Genomic DNA, 12949 nt, shown 5'->3' with positions numbered 1-12949 from the left:
GGTTGTAGCCCCGTGAGCTTCGTTATCCCATCGCTGCCACCAATTTATGTGACATGAGCCACCAAAACTGCTTATCTTTCTTTTTTTAAAACTTCACTTTCAGATGTTATCTAGTAGCATGGTTACTTATTTCAGACCCAGACAAGCTTCCAAGAAGTTAACAATAAAACTTTATTTGAAAAACAGTTTAACAATGTTTCACTTGTTCCTTTGGTACCTTCACTTGTTATTGTTTCACTTTGTTTCTCTTAGTTACACTTTGACCCGGTACAGACTGCCGGTTTGCGGTGGTCTGGGGCCAATTTTAGGGCTCGGGATTGTGGAGCGACCATATAGTCCCAAGCTCTAGTGCACGGTGGTGGCACCATGATGGCGGCCTCCCAGCCACACGGGGGCTGCCATGATGATGCAAGCGCAGCACAGTGTCCTCACGTCAAGGTGCCGTGCTAGCATCATCGACACGTGACAGAGCACCAGTGGCGCACTCATGGTGCCTGCCATGCACAGCAAAAAGGGACGCCATGCAGTTTATCTAAACTTTCTTTCAGAGTAAGAATTTTCTCTGTCTTCCCTTCCATAAGTCCTTGTAAAGACTAGTTTTCTGACTCCAGTTCATTTACTTTTTCTTCAAATGTCCCAATAACTTCATCTTTTTGTTTAATTTTTAGTTTAATTGAAGCATCCTGTTTTTTAATCCTCTCCTTAAAACTATCCAGGTTCTCTTTTAAGTCATTGAACTTCTTCATGGAATCATGTAGCTTTTGTACATTTTCTAAAAGCTTATTACTCTATTTAGAAGGTCTTTCTCTTGAATTAACCTCTTCAACTTCTCTGTCTGTTCTTATTTCCTTCTTATATCAACCATGCTCTGTTGAGGTAACCGTTTCATTCGATTCTCTGGCTTTTTGCCACTGTTTTTCATTTCCATGCCAACCAGGGCTTCAAGCTTCTGGCTATGGGTGAAGTTTCTCTCTTGTTGTGACAGGTTTTCCACAGAATAAACGGCTTTTGATTCTGACTTTATCTCTTTATTCTATAACTTGGGACAATTATATCTGAAATGTCCTCAACTATCACAGTTTTATGACTTAGTTCTGGGTAACCTTCTTTAGACCAGTTACTTTTCTTATTCGCCTCAGAATCACAATCTCTCAACCCAAAACCTTTTCTCTCAGCCTCATGTGTTCATTCCTGTTGCCAAGGCTTAAAATTTATTCCACCATCAAGTTATCCTTTGAAGCTTGCCAGTTTTTATAATTCTTTTTGTCATTCTACTGAGATTTTACCTCAAGTTTTGACATTTTTTTACCACCATCTTTTCTTATCAAAACTAAATTATACATCATCCTGACTGCTTCAGGCACTGTCTGAGGCTTCTGATCTTGTAACCAACCATTTATATTCTTGAGAGATGACATTGTAAAATTGCTCCAAACCTATTAAATTTTATAATTCTATTTTAAAATCAATTTAGAGCCATCTATCCAACTCTTCAAGAGGTAGACCAATCAATATCCTACTTGAACATATGTTTCATCCACTTTTCTCTTTCATCTAAATTCCCTTCAACGGTGTTCTGGAGTTAATCCAAATCTCTGTTTTACCATCTCTTTAAACAAAGTATAGTCCTGTGCCTCTTCTGCTCTCATTTCAGCATATATTTTTGATAATCCTCCACAGATTTGTGAAACTCATTCGTTCCTCATCTTTTATCTTTAATTCTTCACAGGTTCTCTCAAAATTTGTGAAGAAGGAATCAATATTATCTCCTTTATAATATCTTGGGAATCTTTTCATGTCAGTTTGAGGTACCCTATTTATCTCAGTAATAGTTTGTATTTGAGATATGGGCTCTCTCATTTGCCTCAATCTCAATTGATGATCCATTATTCCTCTCTCAAATTCCCTATCTCTTTCTTCATTTTTTCAATTCAGCTTCTCTTAACCTCATTCTTTCCTTTTCAAGTTCTTTTTCTATTAAAAACCTCTCATTTCCCTTTTCAGTTCTGGCCATTTTAATTCTCTCTTTTATGTTCTGAATCTCCACACTCTCAAGAGATTCAGATAATGAGGTGACCACCTCTTCATCAACCACCTCTAATATTGAAGGAGCTTTGACTTTCTTAGGAGGCATTTTTATAGTATTTCCTTACTATTACTCAGAATTTTTAGCTTAGGAACTAATCTTAACTGTTTGTTACCCAGTTGTTTATTGAGCTAACACTTGGTTCTTGATGGCAAATTAGTGATTTCTTACTTTACACCAATTTTTTACCTTAGAAATCATTTTTAAAGACATTTTATTTCAGTGTGCTCTTTCTCTGTTCTTTTTAAAGAGGGAGTGTCTTTATCCATTTTCAGTCTATTTCTTTAACTTTTTCTCTACAGTCTCCTACAGTTACATCAGTAACACTTTCCCCCCCCAGCATAGTTAGTTTCCAGGTAATCTCCTACACAGTACTCTTGACCATTACCTCAGAGATTACCCTCACTGACTTACACCTTTTTACCTTTAAACCACTGAACTTGTATACATTTAAGTTCAACACACTCTCTAGGTTTCTGGTAACTCGAACTCAGAACCCTCACACACCAGTGTTCAAGCATACTCTTAAGTGTTCAAGCACAGCTCCAGGCACTGGATTTTTCATATCCCAGTGCTGCCACCAATTTGTCACAGTGAGTCCCACGCATTAAACAATAGATTCAGAGGTTTCTGGATGAGATGGATTGTCTTGTCTAGATCCATTTCAGTCCCACTTCAGATCTGGATATAAGATGGAGACAGCTTTGGTCATCTTGGTGGATGACCTATGCAGGGAACTGGACAGCAGGAGTTCATCCCTGTTGGTCCTGCAGGGTATCTCAACAGCTTCTGATACTATCAACCATAGTATCCTTCTGAGCCGCCTCTGTGGGATGGACTTGGGGGCACTGATGGACTAGTTCCAGTCTTTCTTGGAGGGATGAATTCAGAAGGTGATGTTGGGGAATTCCTGTTCAAACCCCCGGCCAGTGAGCTGTGGGGTCCCTCAGGGTTCTATTCTGCCACCCATGTTATTTAACATTTACATGAAATAACGAGTTTACTTATTATTTTTTATGAAAACAGTAATTATGGGGACCAGTTCTAGAATGTGGATTGGGTTCCCATTTCAGTTTCAAGATCCCTAATCTAGATCAGGTCCCCATGCCAGTTCCCCAGAGAAAAATCTATCACCCCTTCTGTATTATTATTTACCATTGCACTTTATTTCAGCAATATATCAGAACAGAGAAGAAAAATCATGCAAACCAATTAGCGGGTTCTAGGCAGGGGCTTTTTAAAGTTCATGTTAAAAGCCAATTGTTCCAGTGACTCACTGGTCAATTTCTTCAGTGACAGTGATAATTTCCAAGGTTAAAAAATTTGAAATAACTTGAAGACACATTAAAAAAAAACAAATTTGAAAGCTAGGTGAGTACTTTAGTTCTTTCTTTTTATTAGCTGCTCCTTGTTGTTCAACTCAGGCTTCAGCAAAATAATGTAGCATTTAGGTAAAAAGATAAAGATCAGTAAACCAAAGCTGGAAGCCAAGATAGAGAAAATCTGCACAGCCAGCATGTTTTTCCCCTTAGAACTCAGGTATGTTGGGATGAAGCACAACCAAACACTGCAAAAGACCAACATGCTGAAAGTAATAAACTTGGCTTCATTAAAACTGTCCGGTAACTTCCTGGCAAAGAAGGCCACCGTTAAGCTGATCACGGCTAGGAAACCCATGAAACCCAAGGCAGAGTAAAACATACCACTTGAGCCTTCATGACACTTGTGTACGATTTCTTCAGTCACTGAATACATGTCAAAGTCTGGGAATGGAGGAGAGGTTGTCAGCCATACAGTAGTAATAACAGCTTGAATAAGAGAGCAAGAAAGAACAATGGAAGATGCCAGTCTTTTCCCCGTCCATTTCCTTATCCTGGATCCTGGTTTGGTGGCTGTGAATGCAAGAATGACTGTGATGGTTTTGGCCAATATGCAAGAAAGTGCCACAGAGAAGATCATGCCAAAAGCAGATTGTTGAAGAAGGCATGTGATTTTTCCAGGTTGACCAATGAATAGCAAAGTGCAAAGGAAGGACATAAGGAGAGAGATCAGGAGAATATAGGTGAGGTTCTTGTTGTTGGCTTTGACAATGGGAGTGTCCTTGTACTTTATGATGATGCCAAGAATTATGACTGTGAGGAAAGAAAAGCTGAGAGCGAAAGTGGACAAAATGATCCCTAAAGGCTCTCCAAAAGACAAGAAGGTGATTCCTTTTGGGAGACAGCCATCCTTGTTATTGTTTGGATACTGATGTCCAAGGCACTCAAAACAGTAAGCCATATCTGAAAAACAAAAGGAACCTTTATTTCTGAGAAAAGACCCAGTGTACAATATGTCAAAAAACTTACTTATGGGAAGACTTGTGTATTGTGCCTAACTGGACGCTGTTTTGAAAACCAAACTTTATCCTTTTAAAGTTATTGTATTTCAAAAGGAAACATAGATGTTTACTCCCACAATATTACAGATCCTGCTCCCAAAGTGAAGAAGGAAGCTTCACCTCCATTGTTTAAGAAGTATTATCTTCATCTTCTGGCAAAGAAAGAGGTCATTTATTTACCAATTCACCTTTCACAAATGTTTTTAGATTAGTTGCAAGTACAGTTAAGAATAAAATGTAAACTACCAACCATTTGGCACAAAATGTATGGAGAATGGTGGATAAAGCTGGGAGAGATGGATCCCCCCCCAGCTTCATCCAGTAAAACTGATGATAAAATCAGGTGTGGAAAATACAGAGTACTGTAAGCAATAAGATGGGAGAATAAAGAGGAATTGAAATCCATAACATAGACATGAAATGAGGTGCTCTGAGGAAGGCATTTCACAAATAAGCTGCGGCCATAGAAAAGGCCAGCAAACTGGCAGTAATGTATGGAAGCCGAATTCCAACAACATATACATTGCTGTAACATAATTTAGAAATTCAAGTGCTGGAACTTGGAACTGTGCCATCCGTATCAGAAAGGATACCCTGGGTTTGAGAAAGTCCAATAAGGTCACAATCTACTTGTCCCTTTCTTTCTGGAGTTTATTCAAGGCAACTAAAACAGTCTGGGTTCATGTTATTGTTACATTGACAACATACCTGGACATAATCGACAGAGGTTAACTTCTCCTGTTTCCCTACCCACATACTTTATAATCCTATAATTAGCAAGTTAGCACTTTAAAAATCAGTGGCTAAACTGGGCTTTAACCCACTGTCTAACCAAACAGTCATGGTAGTAATTGTTACTCACAAGATCCTACATAGCTTATTTGTAATCACCTGAGAGCATTTACATATTAGCCATCTTTCAGCAAATTTAAACATTTATAATAGAGAATCAAGTTTCTAAAATGTTCATATGATGGCTGATACAGCTGATAAATGCAGAATGGTAAGTTTCTTACCTGTTTGGTTTGAAATCTTTCCCTCTGGGCATGGAATGCAATCGTAGCAGCAAAACGGCTTCCCTTCCTTCTTTCTTTTAGTAAAGCCCAACCAACATTTGTCATTACACTGAGAGAGGGGTAGTGTCTGTCCATTAAAGGGAAAAAGAAGGGGAGATGTCTTCCAGAAATCTGAATCCTATTGACTCATCTAAAGAAATATACACTTAAAGATAGCTTCATTCTAGAATGAAAATGAAGTCTTGGGCAGGTTACAAACCGCCATTTTGTACGTATTCACTACGTATTAGGGTTAGGAAGGGGCGGTGCTTCTGCACCCCCCTAACCCTAGTACGTAGTGAACACGTACAATATGGCAGTGCCCGTTCCACACAGCTGCTGCCATATTGACGTAGCGGACGCTGTGCGTCCGCACGTCGCGCAATGCTTATGACATCGCGAGTGCACCATTGGCACCTTGCGGCATCATAACTGCGCTGCAGGAAGAAGCTCCATTTTGGAGCTTCTTTTTTGCTCCATGCGGGAGTCACGCGGTTTGGCTGCTGCGGCTCCCTCGCAAAGCAAACAGCAGTGCTGGCAGACCGCCACAAAGCGGCAGTCTGTAACGCACCTTAGTTTCAGACATGACATTTATGCAGTAGCCATCAACTGATCTGAAGTAAGAACGTTAGCCTTCAATGTTTGTAAAGAGAAATTAAGTAAGGATAAAGCTTGCAAGAGATTTTTTTTTAAAAGTGAACCACCCAACCTTGGACTTTCCATATATTATACATTATATTATACATTCATATATTATACATTCATCTAATGGACAAGATTCCCTACTGAACTGCTGCAATTTTTTAAAACAAATATTTCAAATGTATTCCAAGTATATAAGGGCTTTGGACATTTCTGCTTTCCTGTGTCAAAGAATTTTATTTTGAGCACTTAATTTAGTTAAGGTGCCATATTAATTTCAAGGGGTAGTCTCAGGACTTTATCACATGGGGAAACTGGGCAAATTAAGGGGTTTAAACAGCAGTTATCCCAGGCAGAAGACACATTTGCAATTACGATTTTCACATGATGTTGCTATGAAATAGGCAATAAACAGGCAATAAACAGGAACAAATCATTCACAGGGATTTCCTGAAAATGATTTGTTGGTGTTTATTGCCTCTATGTTGCCTGTTTATTAGAGATGTATGTGAAAACCTTAAATGGGAATTTGCCTTTTCCCTGTGATAACTGCTGTTTAAACCTCCAATTCCCCCCTCCTATTCCCCCGATGTGATAAAGTCCACATAGTAGATTTATTGAATCCATTGCTGAATGGTAAGCCAATATCATGTAAATTGGTTTGATTCAACAGGAATGAGCATATTTTCTTTAGGTCAGGAATAGGAATCGTGAAACCCTGTAGATGTTCTTGGAGTGACATTATTATTATTATTATTATTATTATTATTATTATTATTATTATTATTATTATTATTATTATTATTATTATTATTATTATATTATTATTATTTGTTTTGTATTTCCATCCTGGCTTTCTTCCAGCACAGGAGCCAAGGTAGTTTCTGTCATCTTTCACCATCAGTTATCATGAAGAGGCTGTTGAGAGTTGGAATGTAGAAACATCTAGAGGGCCATACAACTTCCATGCTGATTTAGACCAACTGCCTATAGTACTAACTTTATTACAGCCATTTGGCCAGCACAACTGCCTATAGTATTTAAATGCCCCCTAGAAGATATTAAAACAGGAGAATTTCTCTTGCTTGTACATACTTAAATGCAGTGGATGCGATTCTTTTGATGACATATGCGAGCATAGGTTGAATTTATGAGCATGTGCATGACTTGTTTTAAATGCACCCCACCCAAAACCTCTCTCCTGTAGCTCCCAGTCCTTCAGAAATAGAATCCTATTGGCATTGTTGTTGCCGTATGCCGCAAAGACGTTTCTTCCTCCTAGAATCTAATCTGAATAGGGGAGGCACCGGTTTCAATATTTGAAGAATAACCTTACACACCTTGAAACTTCTGGGAAAGGCTTTCTCTTGGTCCCAGCACCGTCCCAGGTTCACCTGGTGAGGACACAAGACAGGTCCTTCTCAGTGGCTGCTCCCACCTTTGGGAACTCCCTTCGGCAGGAGGCTAGGCTGGCCCCCTCCCTCCTTGTCTTTCGCCAGCAAGTAAAAACATTTTTGTTTAAGCAAGCATTTAAACATAAAATCAGGACAGGTTGGTTTTTTTATATGGTGTGTGTGTGTTTTAGTTAAGTTTTTAACTTCTGTATATTTTGTATTAATTGTATACTATTTTAACTAGATGATTTTTTAGTTTTTTTAAATTTTGACTTTTTAATAATGTTTTTGTCTTGTGAGCTGCCTTGGGTCCCTTTTTGGAAGAAAGAAGGCATAGAACTTAAATAAATAAATACCTGGATCCACTAGGAAAGTAAACTTACCTGATTGAAGAAGTTGGGCCACACAATGGCATCATCTTCAATGGCGAACGTCTTGTCCATAGGAGCCTGAGGTTCCACTTTACCAACTTTTCTTCTAACAAGAGATTGATTGGGGAATGTGACCCAGTTAATAATATCAAATCCTGTGAGTAATTCCCCATTTTGGTCAAAGGAAACCTCTTCCCCATTGCTATTGTTAAATGAAACGCTTCTCAGAAATTGGTGGAGCTAAATGAGGGTAGGAATAGATGGAGAGGTGCATAGAGAGATGTCTCAAACTGATAATGTTTCACACTTGATTCCTAATGCCTGTGATTTCCAATCACAGTTTAGGATGCACAACTATACTTATAACTGAGCTATGTAGCAGAGAAACTAAGGACATTATCACACCAGCCTGCTCTCCCATCAAAATCCTACTACAGTTGTCCCTCCATATTCACTAGGGTTAGGGGAACAAGACCCCCGTGAATATGGAAAAACCACAAATAACAAAAACACTGTTTTTACCTGAGAGGACACCTCTCTAGGAATCTCTGGGTCCTCCAGTGCAGCTCTGTGGTCAATGTCCAACATACATTGACCATAGAATGGCACTAGAGTAGCTACAAATGGTCTTTCAGTGCAACTTTTAGTTAAAGTTGACCACAGATTTGCACTGGAGGACCTAGAGAGTCCTAGAGAGAACCTATTAATGAAATCCTTGAATAATCAAATCCTCAAATATCAAAGCCGCAAATATGGAGGGATTACTGTAGTTTAAGAATGAAGGCATAATAAATTGGTATCATTTCTTATCAACCTTTCTCCCATGATAGCACTTTGGTGATCCATGCTTGCATAATCTGTTTTCTGCACTTCAACCATTGCCTTTTGGGAGGAATGGAGGTGAGAACAAGCACTTGTCACAACCAGTCAATCCTCCTTCAAAAGCTGGCTGTTGGTTGGATGATCAGCTATCTGTCTTCAGGAAGATGTTGGTAGATGGGATCACTTTCTCCCCTCTCCATTGGGAAGTGTGGGGGTGCCACATATGTATTCACACAGAAACACAATGGTTTTGGAGGAAGTGGAGGGACAAGTAATCTTAGCTGCCAACACCTGAAGCTGGCTGCTTTGTGAATGTGCACAGAGCAGCTGGTTTTGAGAAAGTATTGGTGGCCACAATCTCTGTGGAGATTGCATATTTTATTGAACCCTTTATTGAACCCTTTGTTGCCTGTTTTATTGAACCCTTCTCTGTATTGTTATGTATTATTTATATGTATTATGCTAATATTTCTTAGATTGTACGCCGTGGGCAGGTTTTCTCTTATCTATTTTATTATTTGTATGTACAGCGCTGTGCAAATCTACAGCTCTATATAAATAAAGCATGATGATGATGATGATGATGATGATGATGATGATGGAGGGGTGAGCAACAACGAAGGAGCATAATCACACCCGCTCACATCATGTGACTGCCTGAGAAGCAGAACTAAAGTGAAAAAAGATCTACTTGGCTTGGAGATAACTTCATTGTCCAAAAAGTGGAAGAGGCAACAAGAGGCTATTTTGGATCTGATCCTAACCAACAGGGATGACTTGGTTAATGGGGTGCAAGTGGTGGGATCCTTAGGTGGAAGTGACCATGTTCTCCTGGAGTTTGTTATACAATGGAAAGGAGAAGCCAGGCATAGTCAGACATGCATTCTAGACTTTAGGAAAGCCGATTTTAGTAAACTTAAAGAAATACTGTCAACAATACTAAAAGAGAAGGGAGTTTAAGATGGATGGGAGTTTCTTAAAAGGGAGATACCGAAGGCACAATTTCAAACAGTTCCAGTGGGAAAGAAAAATGGGAGATGTCTCAAGAAACCAGGACGGATGACTAAAGAACTTTCAACTGAGCTGTTTTAAACGGGACATGTATAAGAAATGGAAAAATGCGGAAATCACCAAAGAAGAATTCAAACAAATAGCGAGCCTGTGTAGGGGTAAATTCAGAAAAGCCAAAGCACAGAATGAACTCAGGCTTGCTAGAGAGGTTAAGAACAACAAAAACGGCTTTTTTGGATATGTCCGCAGCAAAAGGAAGAAGAAGGAAATGGTAGGGCCACTGCATGCAGAAGATGGCAAAATGCTAACAGGGGACAAAGAAAAGGCAGAATTACTCAACACCTTTTTTTCTACAGTCTTCTCAGAAAAGGCAAAGGGTGCTCAACGTGAGGATAAAGGAGCAGAGGACAGAAAAGAGGAATTTCAGCACAGAATAAGTAAAGAGATAGTAGAGGAATACCTTGTTAATCTAAATGAATTTAAGTCTCCAGGACCAGATGAACTACATCCAAGAGTATTAAAAGAGCTGGCAGATGTAATATCGGAGCCATTGGCAATAATCTTTGAGAACTCCTGGAGAACAGGAGAAGTCCCAGCAGACTGGAGGAGGGCAAACGTTGTCCCCCAACTTCAAAAAGGGGAAAAAAGAGGATCCAAACAATTATCGTCCAGTTAGTCTGACATCTATACCAGGAAAGATTCTGGAGCAGATCATTAAAAAGAGCATCTGTGAACATCTATAATAATATAATAATAATAATGATTTATTTATAGCCCACCCAATCACAAGGAATCTGGGTGGGTTACAATAGTAAAAATAAAGAGAATAAAATGAAATACAAAAATAAATAAAATACAATAAAATTAAAGAGAGCAAAGTGAGTAAATTCACAGTTAGGCCTGATAGACATCGAGCCTCTCTTTTTTCACTCTCTCCCAAGTTTGATGATGACAGTTGGGACGGAGGGAGGGCGGTTCTTCTTGAGGCAAGGATTTTATTTTAATTAATTTTAATTAAATTCTTCTCATTAAATTTAAGAGAAGAATTGGTAGACAGAGTGATGTAAGTCACAGTAAATGGGGAGAGGAACTAGGTAGGGAAGGCCTGCCAGAAGAGATCCATCTTAAGAGCCTTCTTAAAGGCTGTAAGCTTAGAAATGTCGCAGATCTCCTTCAGCAGGTCATTCCATAGCTTCGGAGCTGCGATGGAAAAGGCCCTCTGGGTGACTGAAATTAGCCTAGATTTTATTAGATGAACTAGATTCTTCCCCGAAGACTTCGATTGTGGGATGGACAGTACGGAAGAAGGCAATCCCTTAAGTATTGTACCTTGCCTGGAAACTAATTGGCAGCCAGTGAAGGGATTTCAAAACAGGTGTTATGTGATTGTTACGATGAGTACCCGTAATTAACCTGGCTGCCATATTTTGTACAAGTTGAAGTTTCTGAACTTGGCACAAGGGTAGCCCCATGTAGAGCACAGTATAGAAGCCCAATCGAGAGGTGACCAGCGCATGTACAACTGTTTCAAGGTCTCCTTGCTCCAGGAAGGGGTGCAGATGGCATATCAGCCGAAGCTGATAACAAGTGCTCCTGACTGTTGCATCCACATCTAGAAGGCAATGCCATAATCACAAAAAGTCAACACAGGATTCAGAGAAAGAAGTCATGCCAGACAAACCTGATCTCTTTTTTTGATAAAATTACCAGCTTGTTAGACAAAGAGAATGCTGTGGATATAGTATATCTTGATTTCAGTAAGGCCTTTGACAAGGTTCCCCATGATATTCTTGCAAATAAGCTTGTAAAATTTGGGCTAGACAAGGCAACTGTTACATGGATTTGTAATTGGTTGACTGGGTGAAGCCAAAGAGGGCTCAACAATGGCTCCCTTTCATGCTGGAGAGAAGTAACCAGTGGAGTCCCACAGGGCTCTGTCCTGGGGCCAATGCTATTCAACATATTTATCAATTACTTGGAGGACAAAATTGGGGGAATACTTATCAAATTTGCAGATGACACCAAATTAGGAGGAATAGCTAATACCCCAGAGGACAGGATCAAGATTCAAAATGACTTGAACAGACTAGAAAAGTGGGCCAAAGCTAACAAAATGAAATTCAACATGGAGAAATATAAGGTACTGCACTTAGGATGAAAAAAATGAAATGCACAGATATAGGATGGGGGACACCTGGCTGAATGAAACTATGTGTGAAAGGGATCTAGGAGTCCAAGTAGACCATAAGTTGAACATGAGTGAACAGTGTGATGCGGCAGCTAAAAAGGCCATTGCGATTTTAGGCTGCATCAATAGAAGTAGAGTGTCTAGATCAAGGGAAGTAATAGTGCCACTCTATTCTGGCTTGGTCAGGCCCCACCTGGAATACTGTGTCCAGTTCTGGGCACCACAATTCAAAAAGGACATTGAGAAACTGGAGCGTGTCCAAAGGAGGGTGACTAAAATGGTGAAAGGTCTGGAAACCATGCCCTATGAGGAAAGACTTAGGGAGTTAGGCATGTTTAGCCTGGAGAAGAGAAGGTTAAGAGGTGATATGATAGCCCTATTTAAATATTTGAAGGGATGTCATGTTGAGGAGGGAGCAAGCTTGTTTTCTGCTGCTCCAGAGATCAGGACCCGGAACAATGGATGCAAGCTCCAGGAAAAGATATTCCACCTCAACATTAGGAGGAGCTTCCTGACAGTAAGGGCTGTTCGACAGTGGAACACACTCCCTCAATGGGGAATAGTGGAGTCTCCTTCCTTACAGGTCTTCAAACAGAGGCTGGATGGCCATCTGTCAGGGTTGCTTTGATTGTAATTTCCTGCATGGCAGGGGGTTAGACTGGATGGCCGTTGCGGTCTCTTCCAACTCTACAATTCTATGACTGTATGATTGTATGACTGTATGATTCTATGATTCTACTGCATAAAAGCAGAAATAGGCAAGATTGAAAGCCTGTTGAGATGTTTTGTCCATCAATGAAAAGTGTACTAGAGTAATGGAATGCAAGGCACCAGCAAGATGGACACAATGTTGTATGACAAGTATCAGCCAAAAATGCTTTTGTCTTGTTAAAATTATGCCTTTTAGCCTCACGTGACAAAGTCCAAAGAACTCCTTTCAATAAAGACCTGTAATTGGAAATTGAGAAGAGTATAATTACAGCGCTTTAGAAATAAAGTT

General features: G+C 39.7%; 1 pseudogene; it reads right to left on the bottom strand.

The window, feature by feature from the left end:
* Nucleotides 1–3466: 3466 nt before the first annotated feature.
* LOC121933857 overlaps nt 3467–12949 on the bottom strand; it is a 16510-nt pseudogene continuing 7027 nt past the window's right edge.

Source organism: Sceloporus undulatus, chromosome 6 (genome assembly GCF_019175285.1).
Source record: "Sceloporus undulatus isolate JIND9_A2432 ecotype Alabama chromosome 6, SceUnd_v1.1, whole genome shotgun sequence".
In the NCBI taxonomy this organism is placed as follows: domain Eukaryota; kingdom Metazoa; phylum Chordata; class Lepidosauria; order Squamata; family Phrynosomatidae; genus Sceloporus; species Sceloporus undulatus.
Note: the sequence above shows the minus strand (reverse complement) of the source record. Positions and strands in the feature narration are given on the sequence as shown.